General features: G+C 46.2%; 1 protein-coding gene across 1 annotated transcript in view; it reads right to left on the bottom strand.

The window, feature by feature from the left end:
- The window catches only part of LOC142564592 (uncharacterized), a 207114-nt gene extending 189457 nt beyond the window's left edge, over positions 1–17657 (bottom strand). Inside the window, exon 1 of the transcript XR_012824621.1 lies at positions 17513–17657. The gene's annotated coding sequence lies outside the window, so the exon portion shown is untranslated. The remainder of the gene's footprint in view (positions 1–17512) is intronic.
- Between the last annotated feature and the right edge of the window lie 6177 nt (positions 17658–23834).

The following is a 23834-nucleotide window of genomic DNA, read 5'->3' as shown; positions in this document are numbered from 1 at the left end:
TTTATTAACACGCGCCTCGTGAATGTTATAACTAAACACCACGTAATAAATGACGCACAGTCAGGCTTTCAGAAAAATAATACAACTGAACTAGCATTATTACATGTTGAAAATAAAATAATGAATGATATTGAATATAAGCTTCACGCCGTTGGTCTCTTTGTTGATCTCATGAAAGTGTTTAATTGTGTTAACCATGATATTTAATATTTAAACTTCATGAATACGGCATTGGCAGCGTTGCTTTAGACCTTTTAAAAGCTATCTTTTTGACAGAAAACTGTATCACATTTGGAGGTGTTATTTCCCCAACTATTACCGTAAAACAAGGAGTGCCTCAGGGGCCGATTCCAGGACCCTTGTTATTTATACTTTACGTAAACCATATATTTGACATATGTAACTCACCAAAGTTATTAATTTACGCGGATGATACCAATATATTTTTTCCACGCGTACACTTAATGGGTTTGCGCGAGCGACTTTGACTCAGGTATTGTCCATGCACGTCTCTATACCCTCTCTCTCCCTTTTCTCTCTTCCCCTTCTCCCTTTCCCCAGCGTAGGGTAGCCAACCAGACTTTTGAATGGTGAACATTCTTGCCTTCCTTATGTCCCCCTCTCTCTGTCTACACCTAATGACCTTCAGAACACGAGTTACAGCTACCTAATGCAGCTTGATAGTTGGCTTCATGCAAATAGATTAGCGTTGAATCTAAAAAAAAAGACGAAGTGCGTCTTGTTTAAACCCACTAACAAACCAGGTGACAATGAGCTCACGCTGACGTCCCAGGACATTGTCATAGAACGCATAAAGTCTCAAAAATTTCTAGTTGTGTGGTTTGAGGAAAGTACGTCGTGGAATACACACATAAACAAACTAACCTCACAACTAAGCAGAACAGTTGGTTTATTATTGAAATTGTCGGATGTAATTCCTCTGCAGCTAAAGAAAGCGATATATTATGCCCTCTTCTACTCCTGTTTATTCTTCTGCACACTATATTGGAGCACTACAACGAATACGAATTATAACAAAATGGAGCTATTGCAAAAGAAAGTACTGAGGATTTTGGAGAATTACCATGGTGAACCCAAAAATCTACAAATTAATCCTGTGTTTATTAAACACAATCTGCTCAAATCGAATAAAATATGGGAATACAAACTCCTGCTGCACACACATAAATGTAGTCTGCTACAATGAGCGCACACAACGTCAGCTCGTTTTGCACTGCGTAACGAACGGATAACAACACCACGAACACGTACATATTATGGAAGGGCTGTCCTCGTCTATTAAATACCCGCACGAATAACGCGTGTCACTTTATAAATAAATTTTAACATGCAACTTTAAAAATTCAAGTCGCAAAGAAGATTTTTTTGGTTAAATACCTGAAGAACCCTTTAACAGAAGTGCATATTTATTTTTTACGTTTCTATGTTTTGAACGTACATGAACATGTGTTCGTAGTTGCCATAACTGTATTTCTCTTTATCTTGTATTGTATATTATTTTCACCATTTCAAGATACCCAGGGATGTAATGTCTTTCAAATTTTCGTTTTGTGAATGTGTCACTTCGCTTGCTGTCTGTGTGGTCCCCAGGTCTCCTAAAGTTGTCTGTGACAACTTTCTTACCTGGAGGACCCCCAGCATTGTGTTGTAAATAAACTGAAGAAGTAAAGTGAAGTCATCTGCAATCATATCGGGTCTGTACTTGAATTCATGTACATGTTGCGCTTTCATGCCGTGTTTCTCACTGCTTCGCCCTCATTAGGATCAGAAAAAGAAAGTTTCGACGCTCATCATGAATGTGTTCAAGAATCTGTGTCACAGATGTTTACTGGCGTCAGCACTGGCGATGAAAACCATCAGCTATTGTCGTACATAGTGTAAGGCTCACTTGTGTGATATTCTGGTGGCAGCAATGCGTGCCTTCCACCACTCTACGACAAACTATCGTTGGCCGTCTCAGCCAGCGAATTGCGTCTTATGAAAACCACGATTCAGCGTTGTCGAAATTATACCGCCAGCACGAAAGCGAAATGAAAATAATAATTGGAACGCCTTCTCTAAAGACACGACAGGAGTAATCAGGCCTTCCCACCAGCACCCAAAAATGAAGCGGCCTAGAATACAGAGTTGAAAGATTAGAATCGCAGATTGCATTGTTCCTAATTATTCGTAGTAAAACGAGCTGTGAAAGTTATCCAAAAAGCAGAGTTAGCGCTAATGTGGTCCCGCGAGCCAAAGTGTTCCGCGAAGTGCGTTACCGCGATCTAGCAGACGGCTATAGAGCCGGCACCAATGCTTTTGTGCATTGCAGACGGGGGTACAGGCCCGACGCCATCAGCTCTTCCGCGAACAGCAGGTGCGTGAGAAACCGCTCCGTAAGCTGTCTTTTCCACGTAATGCGTGCCAGCGAGGTCGTGCGTGTTGCGCCCCCGAGCGGGTATCGATCGCGCTCGGCGGGTAAAGCATGCGCCGTGAATCACGCAGTTCGCCGAAGGTATGCGGACATGCAGCTGCGTTTTCCGGCCGTCTGCAGCGTCTCCGATGCGGTCGACGTTCTTCTGTTTTGCATGTCGGCGAGTCTTATTTACGTTGATTTAGGAGTGCCCTTAAGGATTCACAGCCAGTACAACTCTACGAAAGTGCGACAGACAAATGCGGTGTCCCGGAAGGATTGGCAAATGCCAATGGGAGCTTCCTGCGAGTAATGGTTTCTTGAAAGCGTTTCCTTTGTGTGTTCAACGAGACGTCCTTTATTTACTGACTTTAGGTACGTTTAATTGTTGATGCCTTAAAGATTTCTATCGTTCTTCTGCAAATTTTGCGCACGTGGTATTTTTGAACTCTGGTTTCAATCAGCAAAGTGAGAATAAACGGAATAACGATGAGATTATACGCAGCCGTTAATGAAAGGCGGAATCTTTGTTCATATGTGGTTTTTACAGCGAAGTCGCATATGCCAAGGCAATACAATCGTGGTCCGACCGCAGAAACCCTACTGCGGGGGTATGAGCCATTGCTTAAGGGGGAATGAGCCATTTCCGTCTTACGTGACGGGAGGATAAATTTATCGTCTAGGAGGCATATGAATCTACGTATTATTGCAAGGAAGAGACACAGAGGGGAACAATGTTACGGCAATACCATGATGGCATAATTAAAAAAATACTTTTACAGCAGGCCTCCGTCTTCGCAATAGGTTCAAAAATGTGTGCCTCTCTTTAATTAATCGAAATGTGCGGCCCCGATGTGTGACTTGGTAACTACGGTGCGCAACCGAGTCATAAACACTGTGCTTAACGCATTACGAAACACAAATGCGTAACATAATTCAGAATGACTTTATGAAGCCGCTGGATTAACACAATGAGGCGCTCATTGCACCCCTCCATGATGGTGATTTGGCGAAGCCCAATGTGCGTCGTTTCAAATAAACCCTTTGATAAAACCATGCCAAACGTGTGCGTATCCTCAATAACAAACACAAAGACGTAACCAATAATTGAGATGGAGTTTAATAAACCGTCGGGATTAACCCAGCGATGAGCATCAGGGCCGCACATTTCAGCTTTGCTGATGAGGATAGCAATACGGGCTTGTTGGTACGGCTTATCTTATGTTGTTATAGCGCAAGCTTGACACGGACAACAGAAGGCACATCTCACACACACAGCGCTACTTTCAACAACAGATTTATTTCTCGTTCTCGTCGCAATATATACACCCACGACCAGTCATCATGAGTAGAAGCAGGTGTGAAATGATGCGCTTGAGAATAGAAGCCAGACACATATCAACATTCGGCGACGCATGCGTCAGTAAAGCTTCCATTTCATTATCTTCAAAAGAGCTGAATTATCTTTGTTCGCGTTGAACGTGTACATGTCTGTGAATATGTGAGTCAAGAAACTGCCTACGTGTGGTTCCCAGTTTATATTTTTTGTTTATTTTTCCAAAATTATTACACGTGCTGTATGATGGCTCGAGGGTGTATATATAGCGACGAGAACGAGAAATAAATCTGTTGTTGAAAGTAGCGCTGTGTGTGTCAGATGTGCCTTCTGTTGTCCGTGTCAAGCTTGCGCCATAACAAAATCAGAGAGCTTTGCTGGTTTACAATCTATACGGTGTGCGTGAAAGGTGTCTTTTCTTTTCTTCAAGTACGGGTAAATGCAGAACTGTATATGTGTGCTATTTCATTGGATGTATAACGTGCTTATTAAAAGTTAAAAATAAAATGCCAGTTGCCATTGCCTTAAGCAACAAGGCATGTACGGAAACCCTATAGGGAGCCTTTGGCTCAGCAAATATATATATAGGGCGTAGGTAAGCCTGCTTCAGCAGAGTGGGTGTTATTAAATCAGGCTTGGGGGGGAGAGGGGTAAGGGGGGGCTAGTAAGTTAAACGCACTTCTGTCGGCTGACTTCAGTGGCTGTCAGGTAGCATCGAACTACCGATCGTTATGATGGAGCAGTCTTGTGCGGCATAAAGGCAGTTTGCCAGTAGCATTCCGCCACGCTTAGAACCTATTCTAGCTTGGCAATTATCCACTAATGATGGCTCAACGCCTACGCATCTCCCTTGTCCGAATGCCACATTTGCCTGTCAGCTGTAAACGCAGTACAGCATCGCCCACCACACCGACCACCAATCCCTGTCTCGACGGAGCTGCCAAGTGTCTCAAAGAACCGTTCACCAACATGTGCCCTACAGCAGACGGCAGCCTCTCTCCTCCAAGAGAAACTTGGGGACCACCTTCACATGTTCGTCGATGGATCCGTGATACCGGAGACGGGCTCATCCACAGCAGCCTGCGTTGCACCGGCCCTACAAAAAAGAAAGGTGTGCCATCTCCCGAGACATGCAAGCTCTGCCGCAGCAGAGCTAGCAGGACTCCACCTTGCTGTGGATGTACTGGCAGAGGAGCTACCAATGACTCCGGCAGCTATCTTGTGCGACTCCAAGGCGGCGCTGCATTGCCTGCAGAGCCCTGACAAGGCTAGCCTTGGGGTTGCACTGCATTCCTCGAGACTGGTGGCTCTTCAGGATGCAGAATGCTCCCTATCCCTTCACTGGCTACCGGCGCACGTAGGGACCCCGGGCAATGAAGAGGCAGACACTCTCGCAAAGAGCGCCCACCACCCCAGCGTCCCCCTCAGCCCTGCTGTAACGGCCGCGGACTTCACGAGAAACAGGCTGTGCCGGCACATCATCGCCTGCCATCCGGATAAACGGGTATCCCTGGGACGGCCTCCACGGCCTCTTCCACAGCACGGCCTCCCACGAAGGGAGACCTCGTTGCTTCTCCGACTGCGGGTTGGCTGCTACTCGACGGCAGCCCGCCGGCACCGCCTTGGGAAAGCCACCTCGCCAGCCTTTGCCTCCTGCGGTGACCCAGAGACTGGAGCACCTTCTGCTGGCCTGCCCTGCTCGCCTGCATCACAGGGGCCGACTTCTGCAGGAGTTCTCCCGCGTGGGGCGTCCATGTTCACGACAGGAAGACATCCTCTTCACCAGTCGTAATCAGCTACCAGCCTTCCTAAGTGTCATCGAGTACCTCGACTCGTCGGGGCTCTCGGCGAGACACTAGGAAATTTCTTCAAAGACGAATAGCCTAGCGGCTATTCACCACCTCGGGCCTCCTGATCCGCGTAAACTTCGCTTTTGCTGGGCCACCTCCTATGGTCTATCACCACTCCACTCCTCCGATCGAAGCCACTGGGCCTTCCAGGCCGGGCTGCTCCACTGCTGCCATGGCTACTCTCTACGTATCTCCCTCGTTCTATCTCTTTCACTCCCACATCCTTGCCCCTGCTGGCGCTGAGCCGTGCTCCCGCAAGGGTTGCAGAAGATAGTGCCAGGCTTTCCTCCTTTCCCTACAAGAACCACTTCTCAGCTACTCTATTACGCACAATCTCATTAAACACGCAGGTAATACCATGACAATGAATGCTTTATGTCGACTCTGACGAACATACACCTATCTCAAGTAAATTAATCGCTATATAATAAGATTATTGCAGGGTGACTCTGTTTCCTCCATTGGTTTATCTTTCTTGTGTTACCCTCTGCTTCTTGGGGTGATGTGCATGATTAAGGGCCCAAGAGGCGTTCGTACCTATGCCCTATCACATGTAAAACTAAAACATTGCTGACTGGATATGAAGCCGTGAACAGCGACGCACAGCGCTGGGCTCAAAGACGCCGAGCCAAGTGAACTGTTAGTGACCAGGCTTCATCCATTGTGCTGGCAAGAGAAGTTGTATTGTCGTATACCAATAAAAAATTGAAGTGACTAAAATTCTTTCACGTTTATTTCCTCGTACATTGTCGTCCAAGCACCACATTTTTTTTTCAAGAATGTAGGCATGAGTGTTTGCGCCGACCAATGCACCCAGTGAACGAAATGCTACGTTTACGTGTTCTGAGGGAGATTTCCGTTCCTGAAGCATTGGGACACATTGTTTACTCTTCTACCCATGCCCACCTATATGCGGTAATCACATTCACGATTATGTGAAAGTCTTTTTATCCGCTACTATCTCAGACGCCTCATGACTTACCCGTCCGTACTTTTGTGGACACGTAAAGTGACGCATGGTGGTATATTTGGCATAACGTTAAAGACTGAACACCGCATGAGCGCACATGTCGGCACAAACGGAAGGAACAAACAAAGTGCTGACTGTCCGATCAGTTAGTTTCGTCCCTTGAGCCTTTGGTATGTTTTGTTATATTATGTATTAACAATCGCAAATTAGTACCACTTTGCATTGAGAGCGCCAGAAGCCCAAAATGCGTCTCTTACTTTCATTTAATATTAGTTTAAAAGGGTCACTACGGAGAAACACTAATCCTCATTTGACTCATAAAGCAATAATTAAAAAAGAACTTCAGCTTCCATGATTTTGAGATAACAGGCTTCATATCAGAAAAGAAAATGAAGCTCCGTCTTTCGTTTCTTAGATTTCGCGCCGAAGCCCAAGCACCAGTACTTCAGTGTGACGTCATAGATTTCAAGGTTCTCTGTGACCACTTTGTTGATAGAGTGCCACTAAAGCTTGTTTCTCTGATCTTGTTGTGTCAGTAGATGTCCCCAGAATTTGTTATCTTGAGTTTTTGGCTCCTACTAAAACACGATGTCTTTCATTGTTACCGATAGCCGACTAAGTAGACCCTAGAAGAGGCTGTGAAAATCCACGACGTCACGGCAAACTGGTTCGGGAACATCAAGGTGGCGTCACCACCTGATATTCTTTTTCTTGCACCTTTTCTTGTTTAGCGAGCTTCATCTCGCGGTAAACACGGCATTTTCGGTTATTGAAGCAGGTTAATTCCCTAACACTGGTGAAACCACTATTCTTATCTAGTGTCCCTCAATGATTTATAATGGTGGTCCGTTAACTCCCAACGCAACATTTGATTTCGGAGTATGTATTTCTATGCAAACCGTGGCAAGCTGAGCATGTGGGTTAAGTGCACAGGCGAGTAAGACTGCCACGAATAAAGTAAAAAATAACGACTTCGCAAAGCTGACATTGACAATAATTTACTTCCAAAATCATAAATTAAAGACTGCCTTCAGTTTCTGTGACGGCTATCACGACATTTTGGAGCTGCAAAAAACATCAAATTTTACCTGAAACCTCTACATGAAACTTCAAATTGAACTGAAATCTTTTCAGCGAAGCTGTAGAGGTTTCAGTTGCATGAGTGACGTCAGTCAGTATACTTAAAGCACAACTTTCTCACAGAAACATTGCCTTGCACCAGTTTTGTGAAGTATAATCTATCAATCAAGCTTATTTTCATTCTGTCAAAGATACAAATGAAATACAAATGGAAAGATACAATGACATTTGAAGCGGAATGCAGTCTATATCTATTAGTGCTCTCGCTGTAAAGTTTGATATAAAGGGCGTTTTAAAAGCAATGAACATACATACGGGCATTCACATTTCTCTAGTTTCGTGCAGTCAACGCCACCATCGTACTATGTTTTTGTTCTTTTTGTACAATGAAACCATATGGCTCTGTATATTAGAGAATGACGCCATTGAAGGATCTTGACTCACCCGTCTGAACTTCAACTTCCGGCGCATGCGCACAACGTAGAACTTTTCTCTGTCAAAAAGAAACGACATTGAAGCAGTTATGGATATTAGGCAATTCATTTAAATTGCTGCAAGTCCCGTTATTTAAGGAAAGTGGCAATAGTGTTGGCATGAAGAGTGCCCATCGACTCCGACGCTCTTGCGCACAAGAAATAGTAAACTACTCAGGAAAACCATCTATGTGTCTCGCTAGAATTCTATAAAGACAATGATTATTACTGGTAACAACAAGTAAAAGAGATACGTGAGAATGTCGATAAATGAAAGGTCGCTCACATGTTTGTATTCGCGGGAGGAACAATGTGCAAGTTGCTCTTCATAGGTAAGCTTTGCACGTTAAAGAACCCCAGGTGGTCAAAATTTTCGGAGTCCTCCACTACGGCGTGCCTCATAATCAGAAAGTGGTTTTGGCACGTAAAACCCCAAATATTATTATTATTAGGTAAGCTTTGTTATGTGATGCAACTATTACACTGTTCTAGGCTGGAAATTCGAACATTCTAGCAGTTATTATCTTTTTTTATGGACAATGAGTTGGGAAGGCTGTAGCTAGAATTGTTCAGGTGAGTAAAGGATGGGAAACTAGGCTTTCATCATTTCTGTGTGCGTCATCTGGCAAGAAGATTTCATTCATTTTCGGGACGTCAGGGGCCCTTTTATTGCACATTGTGTCAGGTGACAATAATCGAAGGGCGGCCTGATTTAGTTGTTGCTGAAAATAGCGTTCCATGTATAGTTGCAGGGTACTTGAAAGAAGTTCTCATAGCCTTGCGTTCTATAAGGGTGCGTTTTTTAAAACAATATTACATTCCCGTTAGAAGGAAAATGCTGTACGGGGAGTAGTGTGTGGCAGTGAAATTCCTGTGCCTCTATAATTACACCTTTACAATGGAAGAAAAATGCAGAATGTACCTAAAAGGCTAAAGAGCATGCGCAAGTTTCACAAGGGGTCAAATCGTTGTCTGCAAAGTTCATGGAGAAACAATTTAAGTTAAGGCATTTTAAACGAGAAGGGTTTTTCAGTACCTTTCGGGACACATTGCCCAATCTGCAAGGAAACAGTCGAACACGTTCTCTTACAATGTTGGGAAGGCCTATATTTTTCAGATGTTTTACAAAAGGACGGTTCAAATGATATTCACTTTAATGGTCCACGGCATTACGTATATAGCGATTGAAAATGAAGATGGAGTTCATTTTGATTAATAATGATCGCGGGCTATCACGGCCAAAGGTGCTCCCAAATGGCGGCATATTACTGCAATACATGTGCATAACTGGCGTAGATGTACTTGTGAGAGAGCATAAACGCCTACTTGTGTGAGCAAAAAAAAACAAACACACGAATGTAATCCGGAATGGTCGTGAAGGTTGCAACCCTTGCCGACACTTTGAGCTCCAATTTTAATATGGTTATGGCAGCACATATATATGCAGTCTACATCTTCTAGCGCACTTGTTCTGTGGGCGTATGTTTTGATAATACGTGCGCATGTCTATGTAAAAAAATAGGCACCGAAGAAAAAAAATGTGCAGATCCCATTCACTCTTGGCATCGATGTTATGCGGAACCTCTTGCAGGTAGCGGGCTACCCAGGATTGTTTGGGGTTGCGCAAAGAAATAAACGGCGAACCGAAGTGTTCGTGTAATTTCATTAGTGTGTGTGGGTCGCCACCATCCACGCATGGGACGACAGCAGCGTGACGACGACTGTGTTGAAGACGATGCTACGGTGGCAGATGCATCATTTCTACGCCTGCCCTTGGGGACGAACCTACGACATGGGGATTTTCGGTTTCTGCCTAGGTAGCGTACGAGCGTAAGCGCGAAAAATGCGGCTTGCGGCGTTATCGGCGACTACGTGTTATACAGTCGTACGTATATATGGCTATATCGTGTTGTGCCTCTTAAAGCGACAACACTCGTGCTCTAGCGAATAAATGTTCAAGCATCATCAACTTGGGAAATCCTCAAGTCGGTACAATCTTGCACAGTTTGTACGTAGCGTAACTTCCTTCCAGGAAAGCACTGGGGGCAAGTGGGCCGTTCCCGGAAACAATGCAGACTTGACACGGTTCCTCGCGCGTTCTTCGCAAATTCGCGCATTCCTTCTTCAGTTTGCTGCGCGGCAGCGGTGTTTGCTCGCGCGAGCACGCCCGTGATGCTGCCGCAATGTCCTGTAAAGAATAAACACGAAAAGACAAAGAAAAGCAAATGGATCTTAAAGAACGTGTGTGCAGCCGCGTACTGCACTGTGTTTGTTTCTAATAATGAAATATGATTAACTGAATACTGAGCCTACATAAAGAACATCTTAACATTATTTCCGCTAGAAAAACACCGAACTATCTCTAAGCGTGAACGCCGCCACTGCAAATAGTTTTTTTAGCCTACATAGTGTTAAATCTCATGTATGAAAGAGAGGATACCTATATCCGATTAGTCCGCAGCAAAGAATTACGGCACGGGCTGCTAGAACGTTAAACGTGCATTAATCGGGTGAAAAACAAACGATCGATGCTAGGGTTAAATTTTGGTTAAACAAATTATGGTGTTTAACGACCCCAATCTGCCCACTGCGATAACCATTATGCAAGACGCCTTAGTGGAAGGTGCCAGGTTAGTTTTAGACACATGGTGTTTTTAATGCGAGATCATTACTTGGCTCATTGTGTGACCCCACCGTCATCAGAAAGCCCCGGCAGGAAAACGACAAGCAAATTACGTCATCTTCATCTAACTAGAAAAAAAAGAACGTCGCGATTTCGCCCGAGCGGCGAAGCATCCATTGCGATATCAAATTAATAGACAGCTAGCTATGCGAAGCAAGGATAACAGTTTTATTAGCCGCAGAAACTTGTAAACATAGGCAAACTAACTAAAAAACCCAGCACGATATCACGCCCACAAGAGCAAACATCAGCACATCTCACTCGATGTCCGCGGAAAATCGCTGCTAGAACGGTGGAGTGAGGAAGTGCGGCAGCAGCAGTGAGCAAATTGATCTTTTTGCTGCGTCTTGCATAAACGCGAACTAAGCCGCGAATACACAGCGCGCGGCGGACTTTGTCGTCGTCGCAGATGGCTTTCAAGTTACAGCAGTCCAGGGGAGCATGCGCGGCCTCCTGGACCTCCCGGTATACAAGGCGCCGCCCCCTCCCTACCCTCCCCCTGGATCCTTGCGCGCATAGAGGAAGGAAAGTGAGGAGAGGCCCTACCCCCTCCGCGCGTTAGGAGAAAAGTGTGGAGGAAATGACGTAGTAGGTTTTCCTTTGTTTTGCTGCTTTTTTATTTCTTTGCTGTAGTAGCCCCGCCTTTTGGGCCACAATGGCGGCTTTGTTATTGTTCTGTGCGCTCACACGTGTTGCTCCTTAGGTTTCGTACCGTGGCAAAGGTGCCGTGCGGGCAGGTTCGCGTTGGCCTCCGTGATTTGTTGCGCAGCGTTATTCGGACCGTGCTGTACCGGATGTTGCTGGGGCCAGGTGGGACAGGAGGAACTAAAGTTCGTGAAATGAACGCGCATGCAACGCTGTACGCAATGTACCGCGCCACGGCAATGGCTACGGACGAAGGAATATCCGCAGTAAATGTTGCCCTCTTTCGCGGAATCATGCTAACGTGCTAACGATTGCTTAGTATTGCTGCGGAGCGCGCGGGTCCAGGCAGCACGGTTGCGCGCAGCGCGGCGTTGTTTCGCGAGGAATGTAAACAAGAGAGGAGAGCTGGCCCGATAGGCGGAGCAACGCCAACTTCCGGCTTCACTTTAACTTCACAAAGAGTAACGTCAGGACCTCTCCTTAGTTTCCTTCCTCCGTGCTTGCGCGCCACGGAGGCGGCGCACTTGTTGCCCACTTTCCTCGCTTGCGTACGCCAGATTGAGGCGCGATCGTCGGCTCACTCTCACACGCTTTCACTCGCACATAAAGCACAGGGCACGCCGGGAGAATTTTATCGCCTTTGGTCGTGATCGAAGGCTTAGGTTAGTTTGATTAGAATAGCCGGCAGTGCTGCATGAGACGTCTGCGGAGTGGAAGCGAACATCGAACATATATTGTGCCAATGTCATAGGTTTTAGTCGGAAAGACAAACATTAGCTATCGTACTGCGACGAGTGGACGATCGGATGTTGTCTGTGCAGGTGCTTTTTGAAGACCGTCCCCATTGCTCGTCGGCCGACAAAGCTACGAAGGCACTTTTGTCTTTCTTGAGGGCAACTGGCCTTGTGAACATCTTTGACTCGTTCGGGCCCTCCGCGTACGGGTGCGAGCTCACCGCGGCAGTCCTCCCCTTCCCTCTCTCTATCTTATCTTTCTATACCCTCTTTCCGGTTCCCCAGAGTAGGGTAGCAAACCAGACGCATTGCTGGTTAATATCCCTGCCTTTTCTCTTTATTTTCTCCTCCTCCTCCCTTGGCATTGATTCGGAACCTCACGGCGACGCCAACGGCAACGGCAGAAATTCACCGTGAGTGTTCATATAATTGCTATCGCAATAGAAAAAAATGTGGCCACGGTGAAGATTCAGTCTGCCCCAACGCCACTGCTACCGCTCCGTAGGCGGGCGCGCTAACACGTGCGCCGCCGTTGATAACAATTTAAAAAATAATCTGCCCAACCGTTGCAACAGGGGACAGTGACGAATACCTTCGAGCCTGTGCACGGGTATGTGCTGCGCTTGGTGAGAGATTCACTAGATGGCGCATGACAGGAGTGGCGCTAAGGGGTCTTCGTTTTCCGAAGTTGAACCGCTCGCGCTTACACACGTCTGCGGCAGGTCTATGCTTGTCCTAGGGGACTTCAATAAGGGCACACGTTCAACGCCAATGTTCATCGTCGCGATGTATGCCGATCTCCACGTAAGACTTGCCTTTCCAATAGGTGCAATCATGACTTCGCGAAGCACCGGAATCGACTTGGCTTTCTCGAACATGCCACTCACAGTGCCAGAAGTGAGATACGCATCGACATAATGCTGTGAGTACAATGCCATGCTATTGTTGATCAAGTTGTACCCGCAGACGGCGGTGGCAGAGCCCATGGCCGACGACGAATAAGATGCAACACGCTTCAGGTAGCCGTCGGACGGCTATAAGGCATCCCCACTGACTATGGGGTAGAGTTCGCCTAAGAACTCGATGAAGAAATGTAGTGTCCACGCCATGGCGGAGTTCAGAAAGGTCTCGCCATCACTCGGCAAAGTGGTGTCGTTGTGAAAAGTGGTCTCATAGAGAAATAACACTCAACACAGCGTGCGTGTAACACCCCTTTAATGAGAACTGCGCGAATAAAGCTCAGATGAAAGATCACAAAACAGCCGGTTCGTCGTCTTGCCTTGTTGCGACGTCATAAGCAGCAATATTACTCGCGGAAACATCCCGCAGCAGCACTGAACTGAGCAACATGTCACCGCAACATTAAACTCGCTTACACACTCAGCTCCAAGTGATGCTCTCGCATTTCAACATCATCAGAATTGCTTAGGTGCCCCCATAGTTTTTAACCTGCACCGAAAACCTGTTGCACCAGAATTACTGCGTTCTGCCTCCGTTGACTTGCTACCATTCCGGCCAGATATCGCTTTTTAATCTCGTGCTCTGCAGCAGAACGTCCAAGCTATTGAATCAATGCGGCGGGTGTGACTATGTTAAATCGTGTTTTGCGAAGTTAATGTAGGTGGTTTCTTGAACATTTTGCATTACTAGAACCACATTTAAAGCTCGAAATCGGATTTGCTGTGCGGGTCCTTTCCCTTGCGCCACCGCCATCATGTTGAGATTATCAAGCCGTTTTCTCACACTCGGCTTCACATTCCCCAAATGCTTTAGTAAAACGTAACTTTACGAACCGCTGGGTTTTGATGCTGTTTACCCTCAAGTATATGCTGTTCGGTGAAGGATGCGCTGAATGCAACCTGCAAATAATTGTGGGACTACTTGAAATGCACAGCTCAACACAGCTTACGTTTGAAACTCGAAGGTATTCGTTTCAAGAAAGCTCCCAAGATAAAGAGGGATAAATGTGACACCTTAAAAAACGAAAACACTACTATTGCGGGCCGCTGTCCGGAAATGACGCACAACTTATAGCGTAGACAACAAACGCACGCGACGCCTGAGAATGACCTCTGATTTGGGCGACGTCCAGAATGCATTGGCAGAGACGTTCTGCTGGGATTCACGTCATAGTCACTAACCACCAGGTGCCAGCGTTCTCCACTGATATGACATTAAGGACTGCTAATAAAATAAAGTTAGGCACTTACCAGTGGCAGCTTTTCTAAGATCGCTTCAATAGTATGTAAACTCATTTGTTACTAACTGAACAAAAGTGAAATTCGATGTGCCGTCGACGCCCGCTATATCGACCCTTGCGGGACCGCAAGTTTTCTCGAAGTGTCTGCGGAATCACATTTGCAAAGAGCAGCAAATTGAACGCAGTCAAATAATTTGATTGTTTGATGAAGCCTGTCGTCATCGACAGATTGCTTCTGTATTACAATCATTGTACAAGTGTGCCGTAGGAGGTACACAGTTCTCAAAACTATCATCGCTGCTGTTGAAATTGTCAAAAGACATCCTTGACGGCGCTGCGCAAGTTTCCATCATCCCTGTAGTACAGCTTGTTGTACATTGACAGTGGTCGCCTAGTGAACCAAAAGCACGGTCTGTTGAATTTATTGCATTTTTATGCTTTTGGTAACAGCTGCGTTCTTAATGCCTCGAACAGTGGGCGTCGAATTAACGGAACCAACATGCGTCTGTGTTCGAACTAAGCTAGTTTTTCTCGCATGGAAATGCATAGTTTTGCACCGGGACCTTCCAGTGCGTTCGAATTAAGCGAAAAGTCGTAAAAGGGTAGAAATAACGGGAGTCGTCGTTAGTTGGTCTTCAACTGCCACGCAGCAGTCGCACTTGCTGATAATTATTTATGTACAGAGCTTCGCGCGACGTAAAGACTCCGAGAATTGCGGCGTCTCTGTCTTCAATTCGGAGGCCACAGCCTTGAATACTGCTGCGCGTTTGAATCGTACTTTTCCGCGTCCCAAGGGAATTTGTCTTCAGAAGATAACGGTATATGCGTTGAGAGCCAGCGGTTATGCTAGTAAACGAGCTCAGATCTGGAGAAGTTTCTCACTATTAAATGACAATAAAGCTGCAACTGGTAGATTGTTACTGATTGACCGTCTATAAGTTCTGTTACTCAAGATTAACTTTTTCATTGTGGAAGTATAAGCATCAATGTATTGGTTTCTAAAGTGTAGTTAGAAGTTCGACAGTAATTGCACGTATGTTTGTCACGATGTGTGCAGTAGTACGTGTCGGAAAATCTGTGATAAATTTTGCTAAAGCTATTGCTGAAGATTTGGCGTACACAACTTACTGGCCGTGCATGGACATGCAGGCTTCCATACGCGCTCATGTCCCAGCACTGTTTCACTTAAACGTCTTCCCACTGGTTATTTTCGTGGCTGCAATCTGCGGGAGCATGCAAACGTGATGCGCAGCTGAACTCGGGCGTGACGTGGGAGTTCCGCAGCACGTACGTGCAAGCACACGGATGCACTGATACGCGCCTGATACATATGGAGAGCCAAATAAAGACGCAGAGGCCTGCGCTATGAGAATTTATCATGTTAAAACGAGAACAGGGGGAGGGGAGGGGGGGCATAATTCATTCGTAGAATTTTCTGGAGAAATTACTATTTCGACTACTTCGGCAGCTACTATGCTAGACACAGTTTTAGGGTTATAGAAAGGAAACTGCATGCCGAAGTAAAAAGAATGTTAAAAGGCGTGTGACATTTGTGTATTCCCGGTTGTGGCATCCCCTGTATTGACTACCTAGGAGCTGTGCTGAAAAAGAAATTAAAGTAAGAGGAAAAACTGTGAATCACATATATGTATCATGTGTAGTACACACCAATTTAAGTTGTTGCATTAAATATTACTGAAGACATTTTTACGTTTCTAGCACCCTCTCGAAACTTGGGACAAAAACATGACGTGCATTACACGAAATCTCAATAGGAGCACTGGTTTTGTATAAATTATTTTACCATGGATAAAATGCAAAATGTGGCGTTAACCGATCAATTTAACGAGCACCCAAGATGCCAGGCTCAATATTGCACATGCACGGCATTCTTTGTTGCAGTCTGCGAAGTTGCCGAGAGAAAGAATCATTATCGTGCAATCTGTGGTTTCGGATGACAGAAAAATCGCTGAGCAATGCCCGACTTTATTCTTTAAAAAAATCTTAATGAGGCTTAAGTTTCGCCTTTAAGAGGGAACGCGATAGCATTCAAAGATCTCTGACTGCTTCTGACGCTTCCCGGCAACTGCAGCGTTTCTAACCGTAATGAGTACCACAAACGCTCGCGGCGAACGCTATGCACGAAGGTGGGCTTTCTGGTAGAAATGCGGCCTCTTGCTTGGGCCGCAATGCGGCAGATGCGAGCGCCATCTGGAAGTGTTTCAAGGAAGCGGGCACCTCGCTACGCCGACGCCGAGAAATTCACGCGCCAGCTCGCGCAAATGGCGGACGCCATCGGCGACGGCGTATGTATTGTAGAAACTCCGGGAAAGGCGTTTGTTTGAGTTTTCGCGTATGAGAATTATGTTTTCTCATATAGTGAAATGACAGTCCGAGAGCTAGCTTGTCTTTAGGTTGTGCGTAAGTCATAGTTTACAATATTGCCACGTATTTTAGATGGATAAATTCAGTTAGTTCAGTAAATTCCTTGCGTCACATGCAAGGAAGAGAGCCTGCGGTTATGCCTGGGTATGCGAGGTTCGAAAATCTCTATGTCGAAGCGACGTGAGACTCAGACACCGTGTTTTTTGCTCAGGCTCCTTGACGATGTCGCGTTAAAATTCTTGTAACGCGCTTTCACACTGTTGAGACAAGCGCAGGCGGCACGGGGGATCACAAGAACGACTACGGGAGTAAGCCGTTAACAGCCACATCGTTGTTAACAAAAATGACCCGTCTGGCGGACGAAGCTTTGTCAGTCTTCAAATTTCTGCTGCAGCACAGCTACCGTGGTGGGATATTGGTTTCGGCGTCGCGCTGGTAAGTCCGAGGGCGCGGTATCGACTCCCGGCTACGGCGGCGGCATTTCGATGGAGGCGAAACGCAACATCACCCGCGTGCCAAGCATTGGGCGCAGGTAACAGAACCCCAGGTGAGCTAAATTTTCCGGAGTCCTCCACTGCGGCATGCCTGAGAATCTTATCCTTGTTTGGGAACCCAAATGGCAACGTTTTATTTTAATTTACTTAATAATGCAGATCATGGGGGTACAATTCCAAAAAGGAAACAAAAGAGAAACAGGAAAAGAAAAGCTGCAATTCATTCCTATTTCAAAATGCATCGCTTACGTTTCAATGCCCTAATGACTCGCATTCTCCGAGACGTCGGTTGGAAAAAGTCCACAGGCTCTTGAGAGCGGAGCCATACGATGCGAAAAGAGTTTCCATAATGAGGCGATAAAAGTTAGAGGAATGTCGTCTCCGTGTGAGACACGCGCGGTGGACGCGCGGGTGCGCCTTTTTCAAACGCCGTACGGGGTTATTAAATGTTTCCGCGTAAATTGTCGAAACCGAGTTTGCGTAAACACTTCCCGAACGCGCTCGAGTGAGCAGAGGGAACCGTTCGCATAACCCGTTCGTTCGGAGAGCGCGTTGCAGTGCGCAAAGGAAAACAAAGCGGCCGCGTCGGAGGAGCGTGTCATTACGGGGCCCCCCCTGACAGTTGAGCCCCGGCGTCAGCGGTACCGAGGAACGAGCAATTAGCGCTAAGTGCCGCTGCGAGCCGAGCGAAGCAAACGAAAAAACAAAGGCGTAAAAAAGGACGGAAAGTGCTTTGCGCGAACGCGCTACCCGGAAAACTGCGTCGTCGTCGTAAATAAGGTGTCGGAACCGTCGTCGACAGCATGCTCCTTTGAGGGGAAAAAAACTTAAAGAAAAAGCGCATCGTAGTTATCTAACTTTTCTTTTTTCGTTAGTGAGCGACACCCTGGCCGTCCCGGGTTTTCAAGAGGACGGGGGACTAGTTGTTTACACTAACTAGTCAGGTGCCGTGAAAACTATGCAACTCGTTGCTTTGGTTACTAATGCTATTAATAACATTACTATTGTTTGGTTGCTTCGAGGCGATTGCTGAAAGTCTCGCGCTACATGACGCCCAATGCGCAACGAGGTATGTAAAAACTAAAGGGTGTGTCGGCGTTCCCGAAATCTTGAAGAGCCATGAGACTGTTCTCAATTAAATATTAGATCTTAAGGCAGAAGAATTTTATGGATCTACAAAAAAAATATAATAATAAGAGAACGCTGGGCTCTGAGCACGCATTTCAACTAAAAACGACACAGCGCCCTGGCAGCTACAAAACGTCTTCTGCAAGCGAGAAATTCTTAATGGTACTCTATTCCACCTGCTAATGCAAGCATCCGTAGTGCAAGGCCTGCAGAATTAGGCCTCGTAATGATTAGAATAATGGGATTCTGTGCTATTGATGTACAAATTGTCGTTAGGGTATCGGGCTTCTGTGGCACTCCCACATGCAGTTTCTATGAGTCTCTAAACAATTTTATCTTTGGATGGTTACAGGACAACACACGCGAGACTGGCAGTGTTTCAGCTCGTTCGATGTGTAATTAATAATTTATTTATGCCAGACTTTCATCAACTACTGCTGGAAACTGTTGTGCTAAAACACTTCTGGGAAAGTAATTTCAAGGTGAAGTACGTTCCCTCACGTTGTTTGCGGCCTAAGAATCTTTACCTCGTACCCAGGCGTTGTAGAAGATATGGAAGGAGAATAGGAGACTACTGTGTTCCTGTATACTTTAACAAGTTGTCTCAAACCGCCTTGCACGCTCGAACAAAATACAAGTTAAAAAAGGCATTCAGGCAAATTGACTAGTCGCCTCAGGGAATCATTAGTATTTTTTTGCTTCTTTATTTTTTTTCCTCATATACTACTTTAAATGTGAAAAGTACATGTCAATTGAATAAGTGATTGTTCCGCTGCCTGCCAGGCACTGCCGCTCAAGCCCTGTGTGGCTTTGGCAGGCCTGTTATGTACGCTGCTTTTTTGTGACTTTGTGGAATAAAGTATTATTATTATTATTATTATTATTATTTCTTTTCTCCGTTTTCTTTTTCTTTTTTGTGCTCTAAATTTGTATCCAATAATTTAACATTCAATTGTGACCTCCAAATTCATTGAAACGCCCTGAAAACGCTTAAGCTAACTTTAGCCCGAGTTAAAAATACGCCAATACATTCTAAGACGACGCGACCAAATACATGTTGCTCACTTTTGTATGTAGTGTGTCACGCTACTTTTTGTATTTTGCCTAACTAGAGAATTAGTCAAGATTAGTCAAACAACTCCTGAAGCAACGAAGTCAGGCAAGAAATTAGAATTAAGAAGTGATAGAGCGCTTCGCAAAACTTCCCATTAGGCAGTTTCTAACATTCTAACTATTAAGTCTTCAGCTTACTGCCGATGCCCGCGAAATACGCAAAATACCGCGCGACATACCCGCTTGCGGGCCGGGATTGCAGCGCTGCCAAACTCTCTGCGTACAAACGAATGTAGCATCTAGCAGGGCATGCTGCCGCTCGAAAGGCGACAGGACAGTGAGGAAGGCGTTGGCTGTGCCATATAGGCCAGCGATGTGCTTCCCTCAAGGCAATTCATGATAGCGATTAGCAGAGGCAGAGGCAGCACGCCTGGTTAAATGCTACGTTCGCTTGTGTGCGGAACGCTTGGGAACAGTGTAATCACGGCGCGCAAGCGGTAATGTCACGTGGCATTTTTTTTTATTTCGCGGGCATCTGAATGAATTGAATTACGGGGTTTAACGTGCCAAAACCACTTTCTGAATATGAGGCACGCCGTAGTGGAGGACTCCCGAAATTTAGACCACCTGGGGTTCTTTAACGTGCACGTAAATCTAAGTACACGGGCGGGCATCTGCTGCAAACTGAAAAAAAAAAACACCAGTACTTAATATATAGAAATATAGAAACGGTCCATTCGGACATGTTGCAAAGCGCTCTGTAACTTTCCGATTGGAATTTATTTTTCTAGCTTCGTTGCTTAAGAAGTTCGTAAATAATCTAAATATACAAAATATAATAAACTACAAAAATAGCGTGACACACTACATACAAAAGGGAACAACGGGCATTTGGTCGCGTTGTCTTAGAGAGGATCGGCATATCTTTAAACTCTAGCTAAAATAAGCTGAAACACCTTGTATAAGTATAAATATATATAAGCTGAAGAGCCGTAATAATAGATAGAAAGTTGTAAACTGCCTAATCGGACGCTTTGCAAAGCGCTCTACAACTTTCTAATTGGATTTTTGTTTCCTAGCTTTGTTGGTTCCGAAGTTGGTTAATTATTTGAAATGTACAAAAAATAATAAATTTACAAAAATATACAAAAAAGTGAGCAATAGGCATTTGGTCGCATCCTCTTAGAGTGCATTGGCCTATTTTTAAAAGCTAGCTATAGTTAGCTGACACGCCGTATATATATATATTAACGCGACAGACATGGGGTGATGGTGCGCCTCAATAGCATCTCGCGTGGTTCGTTGCAAGTCGCATTTTATTGCGATAACTATATGTACACTCCAGGTTTTCGCCTCGCACGTGATATGCCTGACACACACGCACATGCATATATATATGCATGGCCGATGCAAGAGCTTCGGATGCACTGGCTTCACAAAGGTGTTGTAGAGAAAATGTAGAAGGAACAAGAGTTAAGCGAGTCTGTATGAGTTCATGATAGCTGCGCAGTGCATTCCAACACATGCATATATATATGCATATGCGTGTGTGTCAGGCATATCACGTGCGAGGCGAAAACCTGGACTGTACATATAGTTATCGCAATAAAATGCGACTTGCAACGAACCACGCGGGATGCTTTTGTGGCGCACCATCGCCCCATGTCTGTTGCGTTAATTTTATGTAGAATAATGATGAATGAATGAATGAATGAATGAATGAATGAATGAATGAATGAATGAATGAATGAATGAATGAATGAATGAATGAAGAACAGGTGTTCCTACCAAAACGTGAACCATCTAGATGTCGATACATCACCACGGTTCGCGATTTTGCCGTAGCCACGGGGATATCTATACATAGCCTACATAACCGTGTTTACGTACCCAAGGCGCCAAGCTCCGCTTGCAATTTTTTTTCTACACCTTCGTACGTTCTTTCGTAAGCTAGGTGCTTGGTGTGGCCCATCACTCGGTGCACGAAACATAAAAATACCTAATATCCTTGCCAATATACGCAGTGTAAAATGCGCAACGCCGTAAACACGCCCCCGAATGCGTTCCACGCGGCTCTGCGAAACTCTGCACGAGAGCCAGCACGAGTCGAGTCTCGCACATGCAATTAAGCAAGCCGCGCTTCAGCCAACGCGTCCCTCGTTTGTTTCGCTCTTCTTGCTTCAAACAAGCAAGCCGTTAGTGCCTGCCGTTAATTAGCTCCCAAAGAGAGCAGGCACTGCTGCGCATTGAGCACGCGACATCTTCAGGCAGTCTGTCGCATAGCCCGTGGCGCCTCGTTGGACGTATGCCGACTCACCCCATCGACAGCCTTCGTTTCCGCATTTCTTCCATTATCTCCCGCTCGAGTCATTGCGCAGGAATCGCGATGGAGTGTGTTTCAACAAATAGTGTCGCGATTTTGGGGTACACTATGCGAACTGTGTCAATCTAATTTATTAACGCGCTCTAGCCATCAAGTAGTTATGCTAGTGCTATGTTAACGCTCTATGCGTGAGTGCAGACTACCGACAAAAGAAAATGTTTTTTTTTAACTTGGCTTCGCTTTTGCGTGTGGTGTTGCTAGTTTAGTGTCTTGGGCTAACACTGAGTGATAGGCAACAGGCGTCGTTAGAGCAGGAACAGAGGACGACGCAGAAGAAGTTTGGCACGCGAACCGGTTTTCCTTGAAAGCCCTCTCGAAATTTTTGTTAACGTTTAGTTGTCTAATGCTTCCTTTTGAATGCTTGCCTTTGTCCTATTTGCTAATTGGTTGGGTGTACTTTCAATCAATCCAGTGTGGTCAATCCTCCTCATGGGTACGAACCATCTTTTCAGGCAACAACAAGTGTCAGAGGTGACAGGCCGATGCAAGAGCTTCGGATGCACTGGCTTCACAAAGGTGTTGTAGAGAAAATGTAGAAGGAACAAGAGTTAAGCGAGTCTGTATGAGTTCATGATAGCTGCGCAGTGCATTCCAACACTCCAGGGAAAGAAAAAAAAATTACCGACGATTACGTTACTTCCTAATGCGAAATTTGAGCGCAGCAAATAAGCTGTTTCACCTTTTCGATAGATTGAGGCAAGGAAATCGAGCAACACATGTATGCGCTATCACAGAATTTTTTTTTTATATTTCCCGTACTCCTGGATCATCTCGACGGCGGCGACGGTAAGCTTCTGCTTCGGCGGCACGCACCTCTGGATTCTGACGGCGACGGCGCTGGGCCTCTGCTCTGGCAGCTCGTTTAGCAGCAGCAGCAGCAGCAGCAGACGGAGGACTTCCATCGGTCGTCTCGCTCATGGCTCAGAAAGAACTGGCAGATAATTTCGCAGTGGCGAACGGCAGCGGCAATTTCGGCTCGGGCGGTGCACATATACAGATCGGCCGCCACCGATCTGGCTCTCTGATTGCCACCGCACAGGGCGAACGGCAGCGGCAATTTCGGCTCGGGCGGTGCACATATACAGATCCGCCGCCACCGATCTGGCTCTCTGATTGCCACCGCACAGGGGTTGCATTGGAGGAGGAGCGAAGAAAGGAATTAAGTTCGAGCCGGCGCTTTGACAACCGGAGACTCGCAGGAAGAGGGGGGAGGGGGGCGGCGTGTACACCCAGCGGCAAACGATGGGGGCAGAAGCGCGCGCAGCAAGCGGACAACACGATAAAGGGAGGAGGGAAGAGATAGCAGCGACTGACTGATGCCGCTGACGCCGTAGTGAGTCAACCCCAGCTGCGGAGTTGGTTTCAGGGACAACGCCGCCGATGCCGACACAAACAATATGATACCCTCGCTTCCGCAGCGCTAAGAACCAGGTCTAGCCGTGGGAAGGTGGTCACGTATTCGTCGACGTGCCGGGGCCTACGTGAAATAACCGGCGCGTCGGCAACTGAAGAGCACCCTATCCGCCACACAAGAACAGGGGGGGGGGACCCTTTCCTCCTCTTTCTGCATGGCGGCGACGGTGTTCTATGCAGTCACGTTATCTTGACTCTCTAGCGGCGTCAGCGGCATCCAGCGGTATCCGTCGGTCGCTGCTAGCGCTGGGGGGATGAAAGGGGGGCGGAGCTGGTTACGAGGCCGACGACAACGCCGACGACGACGCGAAACCCAGGAACGGACGCCAAAGAGCTGCGCTCTAAAAAAAACCGCTCAAGGCGCTGACTTTCGTTGGCTTCGTTCTCAGCATATATTATTTCAGGTGACCCTAAATTTCACTGGCGGATCAGCGCCTTGCCCTATCCGTCTTTTTTCCGGGTACTGTTCCTTTGTACTGTGCAGTCATCATGAGCAAATGTAATATGCACCTCTGTTTCACGTGGGACAAGAGATGTGCGAGAAAATTCCGCACGCAGGTATTGGCTACTTGGGTGAAGCGCGCTTCCAGTATT

Source organism: Dermacentor variabilis, chromosome 11, assembly GCF_050947875.1.
Source record: "Dermacentor variabilis isolate Ectoservices chromosome 11, ASM5094787v1, whole genome shotgun sequence".
In the NCBI taxonomy this organism is placed as follows: domain Eukaryota; kingdom Metazoa; phylum Arthropoda; class Arachnida; order Ixodida; family Ixodidae; genus Dermacentor; species Dermacentor variabilis.
Note: the sequence above shows the minus strand (reverse complement) of the source record. Positions and strands in the feature narration are given on the sequence as shown.